This window comes from Erinaceus europaeus, chromosome 9, assembly GCF_950295315.1.
Source record: "Erinaceus europaeus chromosome 9, mEriEur2.1, whole genome shotgun sequence".
Lineage (NCBI taxonomy): Eukaryota > Metazoa > Chordata > Mammalia > Eulipotyphla > Erinaceidae > Erinaceus > Erinaceus europaeus.
In genome coordinates this window covers 4,612,897-4,621,870 of record NC_080170.1, presented here as the reverse complement: position 1 = coordinate 4,621,870, position 8,974 = coordinate 4,612,897, and positions in this window count along the sequence as shown.

Genomic DNA, 8,974 nt, shown 5'->3' with positions numbered 1-8,974 from the left:
AGTGAAATTCCAAGTTGTCTTTCAAGTTTGTTTACAGTATTTTTAGCTCTCTCCCTCTGCATGCTATGTTTTCTTTTAGATAGACTGCCAACTTTTCCTATCTGTCATCTGGCTTTGAAAATGAGGTTTCTCATCATTTGGAAGTCATTCCACCATTTCAATTGTCACACTAATGCCTAGTACATCTGGAGGTGCCTACGATAGGCTGGATTTAGAAATGACATTTTAAAGCGTATCAAATAATTACCAATATTTAATTTCATTTTCCTTCAGAAATAAAATCCATTAGAGGCTCTACAACTCTTCTTCCATGCCACCCTTAAATTAAATTTCCTCTTAGAAAGGCTAGATTCTAGGATTTCTCAGGCTTCACATTTTGAAATTTAAATTCAAAAAAGTTGAAACTAATGCTACGGAATAAAGCCATTTACCCTAGGAGCTAGGGGGCTTTGTCATTCCTTCCTTCCTTCATTCATTCATTCATTGGTTTTCCAGGAGATAAGCTGAAAGTCCCAGGATGAAGTGAAGTAGACAGAGGAGTCCGTCTGACCCACCTTTCCAGTCCTTTCTGTTTTCCTCCTGGGTCTGCGGGTTGCTCTGTGATTCCTACTCTGAGGCCCAGCTGTTTATCTTTCCTTCATATATACTGAATTGATAGGACAGAGAAACTGAGAGGGAAGGAGAGGAGAGAGAAGAGAGACACCTGCGGCACGGCATCCTCTCCCTGATCCTGGAACACTCCCCCTGGGTGAGGAGTGGAGGCTTGGCCATGAATACTTGTGCTCACTCAGAGGTTCTGCTACCTGGTGGGCTGATTGCATGTGTTTTGATAAAAATCAAATGGCACCCTGTAACTTTGACAGAGCCACTTGGAACTATTCAACTAAAGCCTCCCTCCACCAAGTGCAATGGGCCGCATACAGATCCTTAGCTCACTTTTGGAGGGACCAGGCTGAGGAGGTGTTGGGATGGTAACAGGGATGCTGACTCAGGAGTGACACTGCACAGAAGGAAATGATCTCTCCCTCTCCCTCTCCCTCTCCCTCTCCCTCACCCTCCCCCTCCCCCCTCCCCCCTCCCCCTCCCCCTCTCCCCTTCTCCCTCTCCCTCTCCCTCTCTCCCCTCTTCCCTCCCTTGGCTGGGTTCAAGCTGGCTCCAACACTTAGCCTCTGCGTCCTCACCCCAAGAGAGTGCACAGTGGGCCATTCACCTCTCTGAATGTTGTCAGGATGGGTCATGAGCCAGTGCACAGCAAGGGGCCAGCGCAGAGCCAGGTACAGGAGGGTGAAGGACAGTGCTTTGGCGGTGACAGTCTGACGGCCTCTTCAACGCAGGCATGGTGTCTGGATAAATAAGCCCTTTTCGTTTCTGGACAAGCATTTTCCTATTTCGACTCTGGAGGTGGCTGACCTTTCCTGAGTTTCCAGAATTACTTTTAGCTGGGTCATGGGACACATACGGAAATTCTAGAAGGGCTTCTTGGGAAGCTGGTAAAGAAAGCATCACACTCTTGACTGGGGAGGTGACCTCATGGGTAGACAGTAGACTCGCAAAACCGGGGTCCCAGGCTGGAGCCTAGGTGCTGCATATGACAGGGGTGCTCTGGTCTCTCTTTCTGAAATAAATGAATCTTTAAACAAAGGAAGGAAGGAAGGAAGGAAGGAAGGAAGGAAGGAAGGAAGGAAGGAAGGAAGGAAGAAAAAAGGAAGGAAGGAAGGAGAGAGAGAGAGAGAGAGAGAGAGAAGGACCACATTCCCAGCAACCTCCATTCCTACCCATAGGTGTTTCTGCTTTCTGTGTCCTTCCACAGCCTGTGTCCAGCCCCAGCCCCCACTGAATGTGCACTCACACACCAGTGCAAGGGGGCTCACGGTCCTGCAGCCAGCTCCTGGGAGTGGAAGGGCTACACAGAAGGCCTTCTTTGGACTGTTCATCCAGTCATGTGGGATTTTTAGGGTGCAGTAGGTACTGAGCTCACATGACCTATTTTCTTTTGAAATGTACAGAGATTTAGATTGGCAGCCATGTGATACCCTAATAAAATATAATAATAAATAATCTTTGCTTTTTACTATGAATATACAGAGTGTTGCTGTGAAATAAACATAGGTACATGCTGTATACTCCGCAGAAAGGACTGGAATCTCCCGCTCAGAGCCATTCCTCCTCTGCCGAGCCTCCTGGTCCCCACCCATGCTAACAGAAGCTGCCAGCAGGGATGGGGACAGGTGGTGGAGGAGGGGCAGTCCCCTCCAGCTGCTCAGAAGGTTTGGGCCTGTGGACTCCCACCCCCCTGGCAGAGACAGTGACTGGGGGAAGGACAGGTCCCCAGGCAGGAGAGGATGGTGGGGATTCCACTCTCTGGCTCTCCTGATGGCTGACCTCCAGGCAGGAAAACAGTGGTGGGGGAGGAGGGGCTCTTTGGTCGTTTCAGTATTGCATCCAAAGCCCAAAGTCCTCTAGTGTGATTTACCTGCAGCCTCTCAACACAATCAATGTTCTCAGTAGATCTCTGTATCTGAGCCACCATGTTAAATGGCTACTCAGCATTGCCTTTGTGTGACGTCCTATCCCCACAAGGAACTCCAGTGACTAAAAAGGTGTTTTTTGTACTTATTTATTTACTTTCCCTTTTGTTGCCCTTGTTTTTTTTTATTGTTGTAGTTATTATTGTTGTCAATATTGATGCTGCCATTGCTGGATAGCACAGAGAGAAATGGAGAGAGGAGGGGAAGACAGAGAGGGAGAGAGAAAGACAGACACCTGCAGACCTCCTTCACCACCTGTGAAGTGACTCCCCTGCAGGTGGGGAGCCGGGGCTCAAACCGTGATGTTTATGCTGGTCCTTGTGCTTTTTTTTATATTAGGGAGGGGGGGGGGGAGGGAGGGAGAGAGAGAGAGAGAGAGAGAGAGAGAGAGAGAGAGAGGGAGAACAGAAGCGGTGCACAGACTTCATGGAAGAGGTCTCAGGACTGGCTCTCCAGAACCACCAATAGCCAAAGCTCAATGGGATGGCTCTGGTAAAATCAACAGAAAAGTATCAATTTACTATCACTGATACAGACATTATTTCTATACCATTCTGTTCATTTGTTGAATATGCCTTACTGCTTACTGAACTGGCTGGGTTAATGGGCCATGGCCATTGACACACACACACACACACACACACACACACACACACACACACACACGGAGAGAGGGAGAGAGAGAGAGAGAGAGAGACAGAGACAGAGAGAGATCACTTAGCACATGCAGTGCGTACCTGGGGCACACACACGCCATGTACACACATGCAGCCACAGTGTCCCACACAAAGCCTGGCCCAGCTGAGACTAGCCTCCCATGTAACTGTGATCACGGTTTCATTGCACCCTTGCTAGATAGAGGGCAGGGTGAAACCTCCTGCCCTGCCCCCCTCCTGCGATGCCCCATGCCAAGCTCTCCTGGCGGGAAGGCCAGGCCACCTCTTCTGTTAGGTTGTCCCCTACTCCACCAAAGCCTGGCCAAGAGTGAAATGCCTTACCTCCTTAAGTCACCCATTCTCTGGACATCACAAATATCAGCACTTTAAAAGCTGTTTTGAAATTAAGACAGAAGCAAACATCACTGCTGATGTGAGCTTGAGAGAGGAGGGGGGATACCATGGAAACCAGCAGAGGGATTAAAATGGCAACTCAGAAAAAGATATCAGAATAGCGGCGGCCACGGGCTGGAGGTGCACCTGCATGGGGCTACCCTGACAAGACGCCCTGCGTCTCCTCGGCTTCCCTCGGCTTCATCTGCTTCCCCAGGGGTCAGGATCTTAGGAAGCCTGAACAGACTGCACCTCCACTGTCTGTCCCCATGCCTTTCCTAAGACTCCTTAACACCAGCACCAGCCATCACACTGCCACACAAACACAGCTCCTTTAGGCCACAGGGGGGCAGCCTGGGTGTATGTGAGTGCCAGTGCTATAGACCCTTGGGAGAAAAGACTGTCCTGTGGGAGGTCCTCAGGGACAAGGGTGACCCTGGGCTGGAGGCCCGGTCTGTGGAGAAGGATACCTGGGGAGGTTCTGTCCATTCAGGAGGCTGGGACTCCTGGGGAGGGGGGTCCCATGGCCCCTGGGGACAGCTGACCTGCTAGCTTTCCTGCCTCCTTGTGGGGGCACCTTGAGAGAGCTGGCATATTCTGTGGCCTCACAGAACACAGACATTTTCCTGGGTGGACACACGGGCCATTTCTCTGTAGGTGATGGTCTGAGCACCCCAACGAGCATGGTTGTTTCCCCTCAGATCCAGTTTGCATGAGCTACGCACAGTGCAGGCAAATCATGGAGACAAGCTTCAACCCACATTAGGACAGGCAGTCTGAGGGACTGACTGCTTACTATGGTTTACTGTCCTTGCCATTGGGTAGTGGGGCCGTGTGACAGCAATAGAAAGGCATCTTGAGGTTTAAATGTGAAGACTTCTGATAAAAAAAGAAAGAATGGATGCATAGGTCCTTGGCAAACAAGGCATGCTTAACTAAATCTGTAGTAAACTCTAACTGACCACAGGGAAGACAGCTCAGCCTGTGAGAGTGCAGAGCTTATATGCCTGAGGTTCAGAGGTCACAAGTTCAATCCCAGCAGCTATCATATGACAGGGTAAAGTGCTGTCCACGCCCCGCCCCACCCCCACAAAGCTTGGCGTGAGAGCAGTAGCCCACAGGCACCCAGTTTGAACCCCAGCTCCACGAGGGGATTTCGTGCAGGGGCGGGGGCGGCTCAGGCACTGTGGTGTCTCCCTCTCTCTGCCCCTCTACCTGAAGGAAGACACGAAGCTGGTCCTGGATTAGTGTGATCACACATGCCGGAAACCCCAAGCCCAGCAACCACAACCACAACCACAACCACAGTGATTTCACAGGCTGGAGGGCAGAGGACAGGGCCCCTGAGAAAGTCCTGCTGAAGGGGAGATAGAGACAGTGGTGTGGGCACAGAGGGAACCGTCTGGGGATTCCAAAGAAGCGGTCCCCAAGTAGGACAAAGGGACAAGAAGCCTGAAACACCAGCAAAGGACTGGGAGACTTTCCCCAGACACAAGCACAGGTGGGCCTGGGTGGAGGGGAGCTGAGTGACTGAGACACTGATTTCAGATCAAGGTGAGGTTATAGGAGAAGTTAGAGGAGAAGAGATGCAGGCAGGCCGATGTGTGGTGGGAGGGCTTGCATACACAGGGTCTCAGATGGTAGGGGAGGTAGCAAACAGTGCAGCCAGAGTGACACCAGGAGAGTCTGGGGTGTCCACGCGAGGTGGGGAAGGCCTTTGAAGTCACAGACACAAGCAGCCCAGCCTCCGCAGGCAGCCTCTGTCCACCGGGCTCACTGCCCTCATCCTTTGAGCTCATCTCCAAGGACTCGTTTACCTCCCTCTGTCATTCCTCCAGTTCCAGTTCATGCCTTTTTCTGCTCTACCTGAATACTGTACTTGCAAACATATGTGGTTCTCTGCTCCTCATTTCACAGGGCAAGGTTGTGAAGAGCCCAAGCAACCTGCAGTTTCTCCCCACAGGCACCCACACGCACTTACAGCCCTGGGAAGGATTCCACATGGTGGTGGTGGTGGTGTGTAACACTAGAGGCTGTGGCCTTTGGTTGCTCAGAATCTCACTACGCTTCTGAATGGGTGGAATAGGAAGATGTCAGCCCTGGAGCCATAAAATACAGAGCAGAAGACATAGAGGGCACACTGAACAGTTTGACTTTGGGACTTGGCTCCAAGGGCAAGGGGATGGAAGCAGAAACAAACACAGGGGATAGCTGTAAATAAAAGACGTTCTGCCCAGTGAAACTAGAGCTACAAATGAAAAATAAAAATACCGCACTTACTGACTGGGAGAAGATATTGACACATCATAAAACCAACAAAGGGTAAGTATCTAAGATATATAGAGGTAGGGGTGTGTGTGTGTGTGCATGTGCGTGTGTGTGTGCGTGTGCGTGTGTGTGTGAGTGTGTGTGTGTGAGTGTGAGTGCGTGTGCGTGTGTGTGTGCGTGTGTGTGTGAGTGTGTGTGTGTGTGTGAGTGTGTGTGTGTGCGTGTGTGTGTGAGTGTGTGTGCGTGTGTGTGTGAGTGTGTGTGTGTGAGTGTGAGTGTGTGTGTGAGTGTGAGTGTGTGTGTGTTACTGTGTGTCTGTGACTGTGTGTGTGTTACTGTGTGTGTGTGAGTGTGTGTGTTACTATGTGTGTGAGTGTGTGTTATGTGTGAGTGTGTGTGTGTTACTGTGTGTGTGTGAGTGTGTGTTACTGTGTGTGAGTGTGTGTGTTACTGTGTGTGTGAGTGTGTGTTACTGTGTGTGTGAGTGTGTGTTACTGTTTGTGTGCATGTGTGTGTTACTGTGTGTGTGAGTGTGTATGTGTTACTGTGTGTGTGCGTGTGTGTGTTACTGTGTGTGTGCAAGTGTGTGTGTTACTGTTTGTGTGCGTGTGTGTTACTGTGTGTGCGTGTGTGTTACTGTGTGTGTGCGTGTGTGTGTGTTACTGTGTGTGTGTATGTGTGTTACTGTGTGTGTGTGTGTTACTGTGTGTGTGAGTGTGTGTGTTACTGTGTGTGTGAGTGTGTGTTACTGTGTGTGAGTGTGTGTGTGTATTACTGTATGTGAGTGTGTGTATGTGAGTGTGAGTACATTACTATGTGTATGAGTGTGTGTGATAGTGTGTTACTATGTGAGTGTGTGTCTGTATTACTGTATGTGAATGTGTGTGTGAGTGTGCGTGTAAGTGTATTACTGCGTGTGAGTGTATGAGAGTGTGTAAGAGTGTGTGTGAGTGTGTTACTGTGTATGAGTGTGTGTGGGTGTGTGAGTGTGTTAGTGTGTGTGTGAAAGTGTGAAAGTGTGTGTGTGAGCGGGTGTGACTGTGAGTGTGTGAATGTGTGTGTTACTGTGTGTGAGTGTGTCTGAGTGTGTGTGAGTGTGTGCTACTGTATTGTGTGTGTGTGTGTGTGTGTGTGTGTGTGTGTGTGATATGCCAGCCATAGCAGGACAGAAGAGCTGACTATATATCTCCTCTAAAGATGCAGCTGCCCCACAGTCACAGGAAGATATTCATTTCCTCTATCAGAGAAATGCAAATTAAAACTACACTGAGCTATGTCCTCACTCCCATGAGGACAGCTTGTATCAAACAGATCAGAAACAACAAGTGTTGCCCAGGGAATGGAGGGAAAGAATGACCACTGCACTCTGCTTGTGGGAATATAAATTGATTCAGTTCCTGTAGAAGGCAGTATAGAGGGTTCTCAGAAAAGTTAAAAGGTCTGTCAGACGGAACTAAACTTCACTCCTGATTATCCATCCAAGAGCCAGCAGTCAATAATCCAAAAAAAGAGATAAGCTCCTAATTTCACTGAATTACAACAGTCAAGAGCTGGGGAAGAGGGGACCACACATGTTCTAGGACAGATGAGAGGAAGAAGAAGTTATGGTCTAGAGATGACTTTGGAATATTATTCAGCTATGAGAAAGGATGAGCGTTAGACTTCTGCTACAGCACAAATGGAGGTAGAGGAAGTTGTGCTAGAGAAATATATAGACCAGAGGGAAGAAGACTGACTAATATACTGTGTTGACACGTATATTAATGTGAAAATGACCTTGCCTCTATGTGGAACATGAAGAAGCAAAGCAAGTAAATAGACAAAATGGGGAAATGCAAAACCCTTGGACCTGACCTCAGAACTAAGGTTACTGAAAGGGAAAGCCCAAAGGGTGGAGGGAGATGGCACATCGCTTCCACGTGGGCATCGTGGTGAACATCTGGAGGGATGCAAAAGGTATATATATACACAGTTTTGCAAATCAATGTCACTTCAACACAAGTTAATACATGAACATCTTTGTTCTGTAGATACTGACGTGGGAACTTGACCCTCCACCTAGAAATCCAGTGTGTCTGCGTGGACGCTTTTCTCTGCTCTTATTAAAGGGAAAAGAGGTCCTCTTCCTGTTATCAGGTGCCAGGTCTTCTGCATGTATACTGGATCTGAGTCCCTCTCGTTACAAATAGTTTCTCTTCTATATTTCAGCCTCACTTTGTGTGATTCTCACCCAAAACATGGCCCAGACTGTCACCACAGTATCTACTATATACTAAGTGTTCAGTAGATGAGGGACATGCCAACATCAACATGCCCCACAGAGTTCTAGAAGTTATTGGTGGAAAATCTAGTGTTATCCCAAAACAAACAAGATAAGCCCACTGCCCCCATGCCCGCACACTTTTCTCCAGCTTGCCGCTGCAGCCCTGTGCCACTTGATATGAAAGCTTCTCGGAGAGCTGGACACACAGCACGTAGCCACACTCACAGCCTGCAGTCGGCCCACCCACTGCAGCCCTCTTCCTGTTCTCCTCACACTGCAGAAATTGCTCCAGCTCAGATCTCCAAAGATATCCATGGGGCCCCATCCAGCAAGTGCTCTTCTGCCCACCTGCCTGCCTTCTCGGCAGCATCTCAGCAAGTCTCCGGGCCTGTCTTGCCCTGCCCTGTCCTGCCCTCTGTTCTACTGCACTTCAGGGGCATCCTCCCAGCTCTGTGATGCTGCCCTTGAACATGGTACTCTCTGCATCTGCATTTCATGCTGACTCTTCCTCTTGAAGAGCCACCTGCCTGCCTCCTTTTGCCCTCTGGGACTCCGCTAAAAGTCACTTCTTCCAAGAAGACTCCCATATCTATCTGATTTAAGGTGAACACTCATGCTCCTCCTGCTACCCTGCTCTTTGTCTTCAGAGTATTGATCACAAATTTGTAAGCCTATGAAATTTGGCTAGTATTTGTAAAGAAGGGGTGTTGGGCAGTAGCACAGCGGGTTAAGCACATGTGGCGCAAAGCACAAGGACCTGAGTAAGGATCCCGGTTCAAGCCCTGGCTCCCCACCTACAGGGAAGTCACTTCACAGGTGGTGAAGCAGGTCTGCAGGTGTCTACCTTTCTATCCCCCTCTCTGTCT